Below are 17,672 nucleotides of genomic sequence, written 5' to 3' on the forward strand. Positions count from 1 at the left end.
TTATTTCTAGGTCTTACTTTTTTAATAGCTTGTATTTTCTTTCTCACTTTATGTCAAGCACTTAATTACCATATATGAAATGTGGTATATAAATAAACTTGCCTAGCAATTAAGCTAAATATATATATATATATATATATATATATATATATAGGCCTATTACTATAAAACTCTTACGACAATCATGTCTTCTAATGCCAGCGGACACATTAAACAACTTTACTTCCATTGTGTGAGCTGTCTCTTTAATACCGCGTGGTTTATATACATTTTGCCGCTGATTGGGCTGACATTTTTGACACACCCACCAAACGAGATCAACCGCATCTCAAACCTGTTGCACACCGTTGCAGACCGTTTCAAGGAAACATGACGTTCAACCGGAAACCGTAGCAAAACGTTGCGCACCGGTTTGAGCTTTGAACGTGGTTTCGGACGCAGCCCTTATCTAGTCCTTGTTTCACTAATTGTGCTCACCTGATCCTCATGTGCTATTCCCTTTATATTGAGCTCCTTTCCCTCTTGTCTTTGCTGGTTTGTTGTATGTATGTATTCGCTGTTTGCTCGTATATCTAATAGTCCTTTGAGATTTACGGTTCCTGTCTGTTCTAGATTTGTATTTCATTATTTTCATTTTTCTTTGATCCTGAATTTTTTGTCTAGTCTTTCTTTATTTTGCTCTTTATTTTATTTCATATTTGTTAGCTACTCTTTTATATTTCCCCTTTTCTAGCTTCAGTTATTTAGTTTCTCATTTGTTTTCTATTTTGTGTTTTGGTTTTCTCTCTTTGTCTTGAGTTTAGTCTTTTGTTGGTTCCTGCCTACTCCCTGGGATTCTCTGTCTGCTGGTTCCGTCTCCTTGGCAGCTAGACTGGGCCTGAGTCAGAGGTCAGGAACTTGCTGCTTACAGTTTCATTGCGCCCTGCCCTGTTTTCACCACTTCCATCTGCCTGGCCTGGTCAAGTCCTCAGCGGTTCTTCGCCCTGCAGTATCCTAGAGCTGGTTCCAGCAGTTACCCTCATCTGTCCTGTCGTTGTTCCCTGTTGGCCCTTCTGTTTGCACTGTCAATCGTCCACTACCTCCTTGTGTCTTGTTCACTCTGCATCTGGGTCCTCTTTTTCAGAAGTGCCGACACAGAGCCACAATGCACTGCCTCAAAATACACATACAGGTTTGGCTTTCTTACAGTTTTACAATCCTGAAATTTGACATTCTTGAAAGCTTGGTTTGTTTTCTGACCACTGCAACTTGTTAAAGGGATGGTTGACACACAAATGAAAGTTCTCTCATAAAATACATATAATGCAAGTGAATAGCTGCCACTCAGTTGACATAAAACCACATACATTGGTTGTGATTGTAATCCATTGAATCCCAATGGATGACTTGGTGTCTTCTAAAGCATAACAATAGGTGTTTAAGAAAATACTAATATTTTAAACCCTTAACTCTCTCTTTCTAAATAATTTACGGCCAACTGTCCTAGTTGTGGTTACTTCACAGCTTCACAAAACACTTAAGCATCACAATGTCAAAAATTCATAAGACTTAACTCCTTATCAAATGTCCCAGTGAACATTTAAGATTATTGTTATTATTATTAAAAATGTATGAAGTTGACTTCTGATATACTCTGTTCATTTGAACATGCATACTGTGCAAATATTTTAGGCATGTTAGTTTTATACCAGTTTTCATTTCCAAACATTCTTCCGCCTCCTGGAGATTATGTGGAGGATTTTCTGGAGTTCTCCCAACTGGTGTCCTGGAATGGCATTGGCTGGTTGAAAATCTGTTCTGTTTTCATCGACTATGCACTGTGACTGAGTGGCTCAGACTTTTCCATTTTGAGATGGAGAATGACAGTGCCATTCAGTCACAGCCCTCCCAGTCCACTCCATGATCTGTTTCTATCTTGTGTCTTCCAAGAACCCTCCATCTCGGAAATCCTTTCTAGTCCATCATCACTCCACATCACGCCTACCACGAATACAGAGCCAAAGCCAATGCCCGCCTGTCACGGTTCATGGATTCGTTGTGTCACTCTCGTGTGTGTTGTGTGTTGTCATGGGCGGAGCCTAGAATTGGTGGCTCATATCGCACCTGTTGCTGCTGAGTGGCGCACCAGCTGCAGGTGATTTATCTCACCCTATTTAGTGTCTCTGTTTCTCCCTTGTCTTTGTTAGAGCGTTGTTGGATGTTCCCTCGTGTGTCTCCCCGTCGTCTGCTGTGCTCCTGAGTTCCTGGTTCTGCGTGGATTCCCTTCCCGGACCTTCCTCGCTGTTTCTCTCCTGAGTCCTGGCTGTCCACAGCCTTCCCGTGCTGCCAAGGGTCCTCGCGTTCACTAGACTACTAGTCTCTGTCTTTACCTGCGATCTTCTGGTCAATAAAGACAGTTTTTACTTGCTATTGAATCCTGTCTCTTAGTATCCATCACAGAATGCTCTGACCAAGATGGATTCAGCAAGTGCATCAGATATCAACGCCTTTCTGGCCAGCAGCAGTGCCAGAATGGACCAGCAAGAGGCAAATCTGACTGCTACAGGACAGGCAGTTCAAACCTTGGTGGCACGGGTGTCCGAGCTGACCCAACAGATTGAACAGCTCGCCAGTCCCGCTGTGCCCAACCCACCACCGAGTCCCCCCACGCCACCCACACCCGGGCGACAACCGGAACCACGTCTACCCACGCCCATGAGTGTTATGCCTGAATTATGAGAATAATTATTGTAGAGCATTCTTGACGAAATGTTCCCTGTTCTTTGCTCTACAACCTCAGACTTTCAACATAGAGGCATCTAAGGTGGCGTTCGTTCTTACGCTTCTCTCCGGACGAGCAGCATTGTGGGGGACGGCGGTGTGGGAAAACCAACAGCTTTGCTGTTCCTCATTCCAGATGCTATCGGAGGAGATGAAGTGTGTATTTGACCGGGCTGTGGCAGGAAGAGAAGCTGCACGTCAACTTGCTGACCTCCGTCAGGGTAACTGCTCGGTCTCTGACTATTCCATCGAGTTCCGCACACTGGCCGCCAAATGCAGATGGAACGAGGAGGCACAGTGGGACATGTTCCTGCATGGGCTGGCTGACCGCATCCAAAAGAAGATCTTCACAGTCGACTTAACGGAGAAGATTGATGGTCTCATCGAACTTGCACTGAGGGTGGACACTCGTCTGAGCCGGCTGGGAGATCGATCCAGGATGGGACTGCAGTACGGGAATGTCGAATGCCCTCAAGCCAGTGCTTCAGATGCGGTCAGTTCCACTTTCGATTCAGAGCCCATGCAGGGGGGTCGAGCTCAGCTCTCCCGGGAGGAGAGAGAGAGACGGACATCCCATGGTCTATGCCTTTACTGCGGCGGAGCTGGACACCTGGTAAACACCTGACCGGTAAAAGACCACGCCCGGCGGTAAGGAGAAGGCTACTGTCGGGCGGGATCTCCGTGGAAAAGACCTCATCCTCTACTCTCCTTCTGGGGAGACTGCTGTGGACAGCCCAGTCATTTTCCGGTCAAGCGCTCTTGGACTCGGGAGCGGAAGGTAATTTTTTTGGACTCTGCTCTTGCGCTCAAGCTTGGCATACCCACCATTCCACTCAAGAACACCATTTCTGTTAACGCACTCAACGGACAAATACTCCCTGACATCACGTTCACCACCGAGCCACTCACACTCATCACTTCTGGCATCCACACCGAACTTATTTCTTTTTTTTATCCTGGACTCTCCTCTGGCCCCTGTTGTCCTCGGTCACCCCTGGCTAATTCAACATAACCCGAGGGTTGAAACTTTCTTCGTGGAGTAATAAGTGTTATGAGTCTTGTCTTGTATCTGCTTTGCTCTGGTTTTAACGGAATGGAAAAGTTTAAATCGCTTAAAACAGCCGCGATAGCTGATAGTGATGTTCCACTGCTGCATCCATCTTTCTAGTCAGTGTACAGAATCTGCTTCACTGTCGCTGCGCTGTCGTCATCGTGTAAAGCCCGCCTCAACGTTTCTGATTGGTGCCTCGATTTCTGGGGCTTAGAAATGGGTTTGAATGGGCTCTTCAACCTCAAGGTGCCTCCTGAGTACTTCGACCTGAAGGAAGTGTTCAGTAAGTCCCGTGCTGCTTCTCTTCCTCCGTATCGTCCCTATGACTGTGCCATAGATTTACTCCCAGGTTAGTCTCCACCTAAAGGCAAGCTTTACTCTCTTTCGGTTCCAGAGAGGGAGGCCATGGAGAAATATATTTCTGATTCTCTAGCTTCCAAATTCATCCGCCCTTCCTCTTCTCCAGCAGGGCCGCCGGGGTTCTTCTTTGTGGGGAAGAAGGATATTTCTCTGCGACCTTGCATAGATTACCGAGGGCTGAATAACATCACGGTAAAGAATACCTATCCTTTGCTGTTGATGTCTTCAGCTTTTGAGAGGTTGCAGGGACCATCCATTTTCACAAAGTTGGACTTGCGTAATGCTTATCATTTGTTTCGCATTAGGGAGGGGGGTGAATGGAAAACCTCATTTAACACCCCCAGGGGTCATTTTGAATATTTGGTAATGCCATTCGGGCTTTCCAACTCCCCAGCGGTTTTCCAGGCACTCGTTAATGATGTGTTGAGAGACATGGTTGACCAGTTCATACTATATGTCTACCTGGATGACATATTGATTTTTTTTTTCTTCGTCTCTCCAGGAACAGGTTCAACACGTCAGACGAGTGCTTCAGAGGTTGCTAGAGAATGTGCTTTTTGTCAAGGCGGAGAAGTGCACGTTTCATGCACAGTCTGTTCCTTTTTTAGGGTACATCGTCTCGTCTGAGGGAGTGCGCGTGGATCCTGACAAAGTTAAGGCTGTGATGGACTGGCCAAGTCCAGATTCCCGTTAGGCCCTACAGAGGTTTCTGGGGTTTGCCAATTTCTATCGGCAATTTATTCACAATTTCAGCCAACTAGCCGCACCTCTTACTGCCTTGACCTCTCCCAGAACGACGTTCAGGTGTCACCAAACTGAAAAGTCGCTTCGTTTCGGCTCCCATCTTAGTTGCCCCTGATCCCACACGTCAGTTCATGGTAGAGGTGGACGCATCAGAGGTGGGGGTAGGAGCAGTTCTTTCACAGCGCTCTTACTCAGATGACAAGATGCACCCTTGCGCGTTTTTGTCTCATCGTCTTACACCTGCCGAATGTAATTATGACATTGGTAACAGAGAGTTGACATTGGTAACGTCAAGTTAGTGTTGGAGGACTGGTGTCATTGGCTTGAAGGGTCGGGGGTACCTTTTATTGTATGGACGGATCATAAGAACCTTGAATATATTAGATCTGCTAAAAGACTCAACTCCAGGCAGAATCGGTGGGCACTTTTCCGGACGTTTTGATTTTCTCTCGTACCACCCCGGGTCTAAAAACATCAAACCTGACTCTTTATCTCGTATTTCGATTCCTCCGAACGCCCGGTTACTCCCGAGTGTATTTTGCCAGAGAAGATAGTTATCTCTACACTCACATGGGAGATCGAATCGAAAGTCAAGGTGGCTTTAGAAGAGGTAACGCCTCCGCCCGGCGGCCCACCGAGTCATTTGTTTGTACCGGAGAAGTTAAGATCCGAGGTCCTCCAATGGGGTCATTGTTCCAACATCGCTTGTCATCCAGGAGTAAACCGCACTAGCAGTTTAATAAAGCAACGATTCTGGTGGCCGTTAATGGCTCACGACATTCGCAGTTTTGTTTTGGCTTGCTCGGTTTGTGCGGTTGGTAAGACGTCCAACCGACCTCCTGATGGGTTACTTCAACCGCTGTCTGTTCCTGCGAGACCCTGGTCCCACATAGCGTTAGATTTGATCACCGCCCTACCGCCCTCATTACGGTAATTTTGACCGTTGTGGACCGATTCTCGAAGGCAGCACATTTCATTCCCTTGCCCAAATTACCCTCAGCCAAGGAGACCGCGGTATCTGTTATAGATCACGTCTTTCAGTTACATGGCCTCCCGATGGACGTGGTCTCCGACAGAGGTTCCCAATTTGTGTCCAAATTCTGGCAGGAGTTTTGTAAATTACTAGGAGCGACAGTTAGTCTGTCTTCGGGTTAGTTAGTTAGTTAGTTAGTTAGTTAGTTAGTTAGTTAGTTAGTTAGTTAGTTAGTTAGTTAGTTAGTTAGTTAGTTAGTTTGTCAGACCGAGTGAGCCAAACAGGTTCAGGAGGGAGTGTTGCGATGTTTGGTGTCCAAGAATCCTTCATCCTGGAGCCAACAACTTTCTATGGTTGAGTACGCTCATAACTCATTACCAGTGTCATCCACGGGCCTTTCTCCGTTTGAGCGTAGTCTACCAGCCACCCATTTCTCCTAGTCTGGATTCCGAAGTTGCAGTCCCCTCCGCTCACGCCTTTGTCCAGAGCTGTCATCGCACATGGACCCGAGCCTGTGAGACTCTGCTCCAGGTGGGAGCACGCACCAAGGCTAAAGCCGATCGCCACCGGTTTAAGCCTCCCGTACACGTCGTGGGTCAAAGAGTGTGGCTTTCTACCAAGAACATTCCGCTCCATATCAAATAAAGTTGCTCCCAAATTTATCGGCCCATTCACTGTCACCAAGATCATTAGTCCGGTGACAGTCCGTCTCAAACTTCCTCCGGCGTACAGGAGAGTTCATCCCGCATTCCATATTTCCAAAATAAAACCTGTTTTTCGTTCCCACCTTAATCCGCCAGTCCAGGTTCACCTATCGTCGCAACTCGTAGATGGGGAACCTACTTATTCGGTAAACCGTATTCTGGATTCGAGACAGAGGGGTTTCCAGTACTTGGTGGACTGGGAAGGTTACGGTCCGGAGGAGAGAATTTGGGTTCCTGCTAGGGACATTCTGGACCACTCCCTTATTGATGATTACAATCAACATGTAAGGTCTTCTGGGAACGTCAAGGGACACTCCTAGGGGGAGGGGTACTGTCACGGTTCATGGATTCGTTGTGTCACTCTCGTGTGTGTTGTGTGTTTTCATGGGCGGAGCCTAGGATTGGTGGCTCATATCGCACCTGTTGCTGCTGAGTGGCGCACCAGATGGCGGCGCGAGTAGTTCGCGAGGCTCTGGGTCTCTCCAGATTCTGCAATTTTGCGGTATTTTTCCTGCTCATCTCGGGTCTGTTCGTTCTGAATAGTTGTGCCTTAACATCGTACACCCGTGGTGAGATTTTGGATATTGGTTTGCGAATTTCCGACAGTTTTATGGACAATCTTCGACTCCTTCCTGAGATCGCTAGGACACCCGAAGCTATGCACTCTACCCTGCCGGGCAGAAGTGCTCGCAGGCGGCACCGAGATCGTAAACAAAGGCGGGGTATACGCGGAGGACTGAGAGCTAAGCTAAGGCTAAAGCTAAGGCTAACCCCACATCGGCTCTCTTTACCCAGTATTTTCCTTGCCAATGTACGGTCGCTAGTGAACAAAATGGAGGAGATTCGACTCAGCATCACACACAGCAAGAAACTTTTGAACTGTAACGTCCTAATCTTCACGGAAACCTGGCTAAACGGCCTTCATATCTAAAAAAGATGTTATCGCTGTCTTACCGACTGGATTCGGCAAAAGTCTGATATACCAGCTTGCTTGTCTTAGCGAGAGCCCTGGTAGTGTTAATGTTTCACAAAATATAGTTTTAAGTCCTTTCAGGCGAGAATGTAGTTGTTTTTAAAAGCCAAAAATCTGTGGTTTATTTATGAAGAGAGCGCCTTTTTGAAAATTTGTCCAGCGGCGCTCAATTGCTCAACCCCACGAGAGGCGCCTTTCCTCGGCCAGTCCTTCTGCCGTCTGCCGCTGGCTCTGATGTGAAGATATGATTCGTCTTGTGTAGATCTAACGGCTGATCTTTGCTCTCATTATTCTATAATTTGTTCCCTGACAGATCGTTTTGTCTGAGGGTAAAGTGAAGTTTCATAACTTTATATTTGTAAGCTATTAAACTTTACCGTTGTAGTCTCCTAGCGCTGACTTTCTTTGACTGAATTGCTTTATGTATTGTATAGCTTCTTATACCTTTTACTTATACTTATAAATGGATATTGATCACGCATTAAACTAACATTTAACAAAAAGAGACTGGGTTTTGTTTTATATCATATCTCATTGTATTACAGTGATAATCATAGGCTATATTATGAACACATGATATTACATGTTTTTATTTTTTAATGTAAACGAAAAGAGGCCAGGTTTTTTAAATATTTCGTTTTGTTATATACATGCATTGAAGATAATATGCATTGCCTTCACTACATTTGTGTGGCTATAATATGTTTAATATAATAACTATTACCGTCATCGGGAGTTCATTCTCCGGAGTCAAACTTGGTAAGTCACGGACGCAAGTTAGAAGTTTGCGTACAAAATATGTCATAAAACACCACTGCCTCATTTCATAAAAAAAAAAAAAACTTAAACATATTAGCCACACACATGTGGTTCAGGCAACGCGTAGTTAGGCCTACATTCATTATCTTATATATTTATAATAAAACGAAGTATAAAACACCCTGCCTCTTTTCGTTTACATTTTAAAAATAATTAAACATTAATATGTGGTTTAGGTAAGGTGACCAGATTTCTGAAATGGAAACCGGGGACATTTCCTATTTGAGAACACAAGCACAGACCATAGACAGTGGTACAGACAAGAACGCATATTGAGAAACGGCCAGAGTCTCAGATGTTTTTCCGCCCGTTGGTGACGCCCCTTTGGAAATGATTTGTCTATGAAGCTTTGCCAGACCATAACTCAGTTACTACTGAGAATGGTCTGGTTTTAACCAGGCTAGCAGGTGACTTTAATCATTCAAATTTAAAGTCAGTGCTACCCAAGTTTCACCAGCATGTTTCCTGCCACACCAGAGGAAACAAAACCTTAGACCATGTTTACACAAACATGGCTGGCGCTTACGTTGCGACACCCCTCCCCCACCTGGGACAGTCAGATCACCTTTCTTTGTTCCTCATCCCCAAATATGCACCCCTCATCAACCGTGTGAAGCCATCAGTGAAGACCATCAAGGTGTGGCCTGCGGGGGTTGATTCCACACTCCAGGAAAGGTTTCTACACACAGACTGGAGTGTGTTTGCTTCTCAAGCCACAAGTGGCGCTCACACGGACATTGACTTCTACACCTCCTCTGTATTGGATCATATCAATACCACCATTGACAGTGTTACAACCCAGAAACAGATCACCACATACCCAAATCAGAAGCCATGGATGAACAGGGAAGTGCGACTCCTGCTGAAGTCACGCAATACTGCCTTCAGATCAGGAGATGCACAAGCCTACAGTACGTCCAGAGCAAACCCGAAGAGGGGGATCAAAAAGGCCAAGCACTGCTACAAGCTAAAGATAGAGGGTCACTTTTCCAACTCTGACCCTCGACGCATGTGGCAGGGCATTCAGGCCCTCAGTGACTACAAACCCCCCCACTCCACCCCCGCAGCCACTGATGTCAACTTCCTGAACGAGCTAAATCACTTTTATGCTCGCTTTGAAAGAGACAACAGAGAAACTGCCACCAAGCTCAAACCCTCAGCTGACCCACCAATCACACTCTCCACCACAGATGTCTGCAAGTCACTGAGCCGGATCAGCGCGCACAAGGCTGCTGGACCAGACAACATCCCTGGTCGTGTTCTCAGGGCATGTGCGGAGCAGCTCGCTGAGGTTTTTACAGACATTTTCATCCTGTCTCTTGCCCAAGCAGCTGTACCTTCATGCTTTAAACGCACTTCCATTGTGCCAGTGCCAAAACACTCTAACCCGAGGTGCCCTAATGACTACCGCCCTGTAGCACTCACACCCATCGTCATGAAGTGCTTTGAGCGGCTGGTCCTGGAACACCTAAAAGACTCTCTACCATCCACATTGGACTCACACCAGTTTGCCTACCGCAGCAATAGGAGCACAGAGGATGCCGTTTCCATGGCACTGCACTCTGTGCTCACTCACCTGGACAATAAAAACACTTACGCACACATGCTGTTTGTTGACTTCAGCTCAGCATTCAACACTGTCATCCCAACCAAGTTAATAGCCAAACTTGGAGACCTGGGCATCAACACTTCAATGTGTAACTGGATTTTGGACTTCCTAACTGACAGACCCCAGAATGTTCGTTCAGGATTCACCTGCTCCACATCCATCACTCTTAACACTGGTGTACCACAGGGCTGTGTGCTAAGCCCGTTTCTCTACTCCCTCTTCACCGCCGACTGCAAGCCTGTGTATGGATCTAATTCTATCGTCAAGTTTGCGGACGATAGAATCTGCGTCATATTCTGCGTCATATCTGCGCCGGATCTGCGTCATATTCTCGCGCATGCGTCGTGGAGGCATACACGGAAGTCGAGAACAAGTTGGATAAAGGTGTTATTTTGATTTTTTTTTTGCGCACAAAAACTATTGTCGTCGCATCGTAAGATTATTGTAGAGCCACTGTGGTGAGATAGACTTTGTAACGACGTTTTAAGTGCCTTTCATGGATCTTGGAAGTGTCAATGTACTGAATGCCAATGGAGGCCTGTCTGAAGCCTTTCTCAGCCATCAGCTTTCAACTAAAATATCTTCATTTGTGTTCCGAATATGAACGGAGGTCTCACGGGTGTCCAACGACATGAGGGTGAGTAATTAATGACAGAATTTTCATTTTTGGGTGAACTAACCCTTTAATGTATTGGTGATGCTTAAACGTTTTCCCTTTTTTTCCCCCAGTTTAAATTAAGGCTTTCACAACCTAAACACAGCAGGCCATACGCAAATATGAGCAACAAACTGCATTAGGCCATCATTACTAAGAAGTTTGACATTATTTGTACAAATAGTGTTTCATTCAGAATTCATCAAACTTACCTATTCATCATGGTGGTCCAATATTTATTTGACTATTTTGCACATAAATATTTTTGAAATTAGGGTGAAATGCTACTTCCGCATGTACAGGTGCTATATATGACACCAGATGTAAGTGACGTCAACACTAACCATGTGAACTGATCAGAAATGAGCACCAGATATTTGTCAGACTGTCTCAGATTTACATCAGTATATTCATGACTCTTGATCTTCTACTGAATTTTAACCATTACTAACATGTTTCTGGTCTCATTATATGTTTAACCATCTGTCTGTCTGGGCTTTAATTCATCAAAAGACATGATACAAGTTCAGTTTTATTTCTTGTCTTCATTGGTTATACTATAAAATATTGTTTTAGTTTCACGGAAAAACAATCAAGTTATATGCATAATAAAAAATAATCTGGTCTTTTCAGTGAGCTGCTATAGTTGTTCTTATGTTTGATGTGAAATGAACAGCAGTGAATGAAATGAATAAATGTATTCAGACTTACATGAATATGAGAAGCTTCCTTTCTTAAACTCATCTGAGAAAATTATGTTTTCAGCAACAATTTCCCGCAACAATTTCCCGCAACATCCTCATTCTGACAGAAAATGTGAGAGAGAACTTCCGGCTGTACAAGTGCTGTAAGTGACTCAAGGGTGATGTTCTGTGACGTTTGATGGGAGGAGAAACTCCTAGTTGTCTGACTAGATGAGCAAGTAAGTGGGCAAGTACAGTGTGTTTTGTGTTTTTGTTTATTATCCTCATTCGGACCTATAATAAAACTAAAAGATATAGAGATCAAAAGTCTCAAACTCTTTCTAAAAGTCTTTCTAACTCTTCTGGTTTATAGTCATACAGTATCAGCATTTAGGTTTAATTGTGTTTGTTGCTTGTTTTGATTTAATTGAATTCATTGGTTTTGCTTTATACATTTATTCTTTTGCTATGATAATGTTAATAGATTCAAATGGCTATGTTGGGATGTTAAAAAAAAGGCTTTATAATGCCAAAGCACTGGTAACAGTATTTTACAGACATACACAATTACACACCATTTTAAAAGATTTATAAAATAAAAACAATGAAATTGAATTTATGTTGAAATATTGAAATTTAATCGTTTGTTATGGTCCTGGTGCAATGATTATTACTCTTTTGTCATGACAGGACCTCACAAACCTGCAGCCAGGCTTGCATTTCACTTCTTCTTCTTCAAGGTTTTTTTTTTTTTAAGCATTTTGTATTGTGTTCTTGTAGAATATGGACATAATGCTTTTGAGGCCTATTCACATCATACTGGTTCTGAATCACACACAGGCATTCAGTTTGATTTTTCAACAGTTTGCAAAGTGTGACCTGATGCCATTATCTGATGTGTTTCATTCACTAGTAAGGAGTGTTTAATGTGGGTTGGAAATAATGAGGGGGCATTTATTTGGAGTTCAAACACTGATACTTTTCAAAGAAGCTATTCTAAATGTGCACACAAATTAAAACTCATGTTACTGCAGAAATTTGCTGTTGCTTTTTAGCAGAAACCATGCAGGAGGAAGTAATGCTGTTTTTATTGGGGAGGGGGGGGGGGTTTTGATCCTTGACTCCTCTGAATATGTAATGAACAATATTTTTATGCCTGTAATTACTTTATTTAAACTGAAAATGTTAAACACATAAATTAACCAATTTCACGCACCGTAGATGATTTTGTGATGAATTGGATGTATTTCCCTGTGTCAGTGTTGGTGAGTTTGATTATATAAAGTCAGAATTGTGAGATATAAACTTTATATTACGTAATTCTGACTTTATAACTCACAATTGCGACTCAATATCATATAAGAGTTCCTTTCACCGGAACTAAGGGGCCAAGCCCAACCCCTGAAAAACAACCCCACACCACAATCCCCCCTCCACCAAACTTTACACTTGGCACAATGCAGTCAGGCAAGGACCGTTCTCCTGGCAACCGCCAAACCCAGACTCGTCCATTGGATTTCCAGACAGAGAAGCGTGATTGGTCACTCTAGAGAACACATCTCCACTGCTCTTGTGTCCAGTGGCGGTGTGCTTTATACCACTGCACCTGATGCTTTGCATTGCACTTGGTGATTTAAGGCTTGGATGTAGCTGCTCTGCCATGGAAACCCATGAAGATCTCTATGCACTGTTCATGAGCTAATCTGAAGGCCACATGAAGTTTGGAGGTCTGGAGCTATTGCAGCATGCGCTGACCCCACTCTGTGAATTTACGTGGCCTATCACTGTGTGGCTGAGTTTCTGTTGTTCTCAATTGCTTTCACTTTGTTATAATACCACTAACAGTTGACCGTGGAATATTTAGTAGTGAGGAAATTTCACAAATGGACTTATTGCACAGGTAGCAACCTATCACTGTACCACACTTGAATTCACTGAGCTCCTGAGAGCGACCCATTCTTTCACAAATGTTTGTAGAAGCAGTCTGCATGCCTAGGTGCTTGATTATATACACATATGGCCATGGAAATGCACTGTAAAACATTTCAGGTCTCCAATTAAACATTTTCTAGTGATTTATCACATCGAATTTTTTTTAGTTGGCCAAATTTTATTTCTGTGAATTAAATTGCATCAATTCACAGAAATTCAATTTGGCCAACTGAAAAATTTAGATCTGACCAGTCACTAGAAAATTTTAAATTGGAGACCTGAAATGTTTTACAGTGTGATAGGAACACCTGAATTCAATGATTTAGAAGGGTGTACCAATACTTTTGGCAATACAGTGTAGTTTTAAGACCGTACATTTTGCTTCAGTGCTCCAGAAATATCAGTTTACTTTTCCAAACATTCATGTTGACATTAATTGTAATAATACAGTAAGAATGTATGCAAAAACAGAGTATTTGTTTTGTATTTATTACAGCATTATTGTATTGTGTTTTTTGTATTATATTGACTCAATGCCATTGATGGCTGTTCTCATAGAGCTCTGTCTTGTTGTACACATAGATACCTTCAGGTTGTTTTGTCTCTTTAGTTTGCTGAGGCGTATCACCTGATGCCATTGTTCAATGTTTTATAGCAGAATGGTGTTGCTGTGGCACCAGGATGTTGTAGTTACAAACATTGCCACAAGTAAGAAGAATCCAGTCCCATTTCTCCACAGATTTATTGTGCTAAAATACAGCTGGGGCCCCCCAGGAGCCATCAATAGCCTCATTGGGCCCTCAAAGAACCCTCAAAGGCAACCAAGCCATCAATAATGTATATGCAGCAGCATTCAGACTGGAACATCTCTGGTGAACTTTAGCCATCAGATCAATCTTATTGATTCAGATTTTAACCTTTCTAGCAACAACAAAGTCGTGGGTTCGATTCCCACAAATCTTCACCCAATCTTAAGACTAGATAATTGATTATTAATTGTTGTGTAGATCATTGTAATTTACATAGACCACAGAGCAGCATTCATTGAGAAGATTCCATTTTTAATAATAATTATGCAGGTCAGTGGTCATTTGTTCAAACCATTTGTCTTTATGGTAAGTTTCAGGCAAAATCTCAAAAAAGTCCTGCCACAAAACATTGAGAAAAACTGTACACTATAGAAACATTCAGAAAGATGCTAATGACAGTGAATGAGAAAATCACAGCACTTTGATTCATTCTTTGTTTGATGAACATCATACAAGTGAAAGTATATAATAAGATTGTGTTTAATATGGACACAATGCTACTGAAAGCCTCTTAAATAAATACATTGATGCATCTCATTTAGTTTGCAGAGGCATGTCACATGATGCCACTGTTTGATGTTTACATTTACTAAGGCTTGGTGTCACCGTGGCAACACTCACACCAGGATGCCGGAGTTATAAACACTGCTTATACATTTCAATACAATTACCATTCATATAATATAAATATAATAAATAATTAGCAGCAAAAGATGGGCAATTTTATCTCTCAAATTATTTCAATCTGAACTGCATTAACTTGGAGCAGATACAGGGGTAGTGGCTTTATTGTATCAGATGCATGTAATTTTACTCAGCCGTGTAGCGATGAAACCCATTACAACCCAATCCACCTTCTTGAGCCCGAAAGAAAAACAGAATTTGCTCAAACTAATCCCAAACTTACCTGGGTAGCAACTGAAATTGGCTTCATGCTACAGGCCACAGGGTAGGGTAGAGTGGGGGAAAACACTATGGTTTTTGTTGTTGCTATGGACTACTTTGACCAGAGTGATGTCGAAGTTTTCACTTCGAAGCTTACTCTGATGATATAGCCTCCTTAGAGAAAACGGATTTCACGTTAAGTGATATCTTTTTTAATAGTAATGTGGTGATGTAATCAGCCCTCATAGGGTTAATTCCCAAATATGGTGTGTCCGCGTATATAAAAAGAGATGCAACGGACATGTAGGCAAGCGTACTATTCCGGGTCTGGGAAGTGACGTCATTCTGGGGCGCCTGTTTTGGTTCAGGAGTGTGGCTGAGGAGAACGGCAGACACGGGGAGTGAACGCTATCATTGCGAGCCTTTTTGCACGTCATCGAGTGCACTGCGCGGCGTGAGTTATTTTCCGCAGTGGTACATGGCATGGAGGTGTTGCAGCAGGCTTAGCAGACTTTGGAAGCTTTGAGGACGCTCTCGGCTAATGCTACTTTCTGTTATTTCTATCTGCGTGTGACACCGGACCAAGTATGGACAAAGATGACCCAACAAAAATTATTTTAGCATTGCGTGAGCTATATGGTTGCACAGTATCTTATGTTGCTCTTCAAGAGGCTTTTTATTCACGGCGACAGTTGGAGGGAGAAACGTTACAAGAGTTCTCCCTGGTACTGTTGGGTCTGTTCGATAAACTTAGGACGTTTTCACACCTGAAAGTCCGCACCAAGGTCCGAACCGAAGTTCATGTTTTGATACTTTTTATATATTCGGTTAGTTTTGGTTTGGTTTCACATTGCAATTATGTGAGCGGACTAAAGAACTTTACATGACGCACTTGCGTCCACTCGTCATCATCTATGTGGGCGACATCTGGACATTGATTGGTTTAAACAGACGTGCGTCTGACGTCAGCGTCTTTGACAAGAATAAATGAACGGACGCATATCGTGGTTGCCACTATTGAACCGTGCGCAATGCTTGAATATTTTTTATTCGTTACGTTTAAAAGTGGACATTTCAAGCTTTATATACACATATTTCTCATGTTTGTGAGGCAAGTAGCCTGCTGAGTTTTGGTTTATTTGAGACGCGCTCCTGTTCATGTGCAAAGCATGTGATCGCTCCCGCGATTATTGTCTGCTATAGACTATTTGCTTCTTATTTATTAAATCCAGGCAATTATCTGATTAAACGTTGATTAAAATTAAGATACAATTTATACAAAACGAAATTCCCATTAAAGAAATGCTTTCTAAGCAAAATCATGCAAAATTTTGTTCAAAATTATTTCTGACTTTCTGTCTTCTGACATATTGCGCATATTTTCACTTTTCATAATCAATGTAGCCTAGATTGAATTTAAAAATAACGTTATAATATTTAAACATAAACAGGAACTTCCTGTAAATGGTCTGAAAGTCCGAACCATACAGAAAATGCTTTCAGACTAAAAAACGAACCGAACCTTTGTTCAGTTTGATCCGGACCGAGACTACCTCTTTTTTGCGGACCAAATTTCGTCTGTTTGGACCGGACTGTGGTACGGGGGAGGTTTCACACCTGCAATTTTGATTCGGACCAAACTGAAAAGTCAGAAAATCCGGACCAAACAAGGTAGGTGTGAAAACGCCCTTAAACATCAGTCACTGCATGCTATTTTGAATGCAGACGTCATAGTATGGGACCAATTTGTTGATTGTGTGCTAGATAATGCGTTACGCCGGGAATTAAAACTAGTACGCTAGTACGGCGTCAGCCTGCTGCAACACGTTTGGATGTGCGAGGGGAAGCTATTCGCTGGGAAAGAGAGGGGATGCCAGGGGGTGTCAGGGGCTGGAGCCAATCTGCACCTTTGGTGCACGGGATCCAATGTGGGGTCAATGCGATACAGGGATAAACTCCGAACATGGGAGGCGCTCATCAGAATTAGGGGAATTACGGGAAATGCTGCATCAACTGTAAAAGCAAATTGATCAACTTACTCAGATTCTAGCCCGTAGCCAAAGTCCCCAGTTTCGCGGTCGTTCGCCACGTTTTGCTTCCGTGATTTGCCGTCGGTGCCAGCAGCCTGGTCATTTTGCTCGAGAGTGTAATCGGCAACCTCACTCTCCTGGCCCTCCAGCTCATCCCCATGTTGACTCGTTATCCAGCGAAGTAAGGCCAGTTAGGTCTGGCTTTTCCAACCAGTCGGAAAACTAGTCCCCACCGGGCTGCAGAGCCACAGTCCGGTTGGAGTTATGAATGGCTCCCGTGTGTTCTTTGATAGTGTCTCCACGTCTCATTTAGTCTCCTCTTGCCCACACCTTGCTGTCACGATTGGGGGTGTCTCAGTGCCCTGCCTGATAGATACTGGTTCCATGGTATCGACCATTACAGAGAGCTGTTTTAGGTCATGGTTTGAACCATGGGGCCAGGATCGGTTGCAGTCATGCCACTGGTTGCGGCTCAGAGCCGCCAATGGTCTGGAAATTCCCTACATTGGCTACATAGAATTAGATATTGAACCATGTGGTCGTACCGTATCCGGGTGTGGAATATTGGTGGTTCGTGACCCCCCAGGTGCTAATCTGAGTATTCCTGGTATTCTAGGAATTAATGTTCTTAGTCGTTGCTATAGCGAGCTCTTCGGACAGCACGGAGCAGCCTTATTTGATTTAC

Source organism: Gobio gobio (assembly GCF_949357685.1).
Source record: "Gobio gobio genome assembly, chromosome: 24".
Lineage (NCBI taxonomy): Eukaryota > Metazoa > Chordata > Actinopteri > Cypriniformes > Gobionidae > Gobio > Gobio gobio.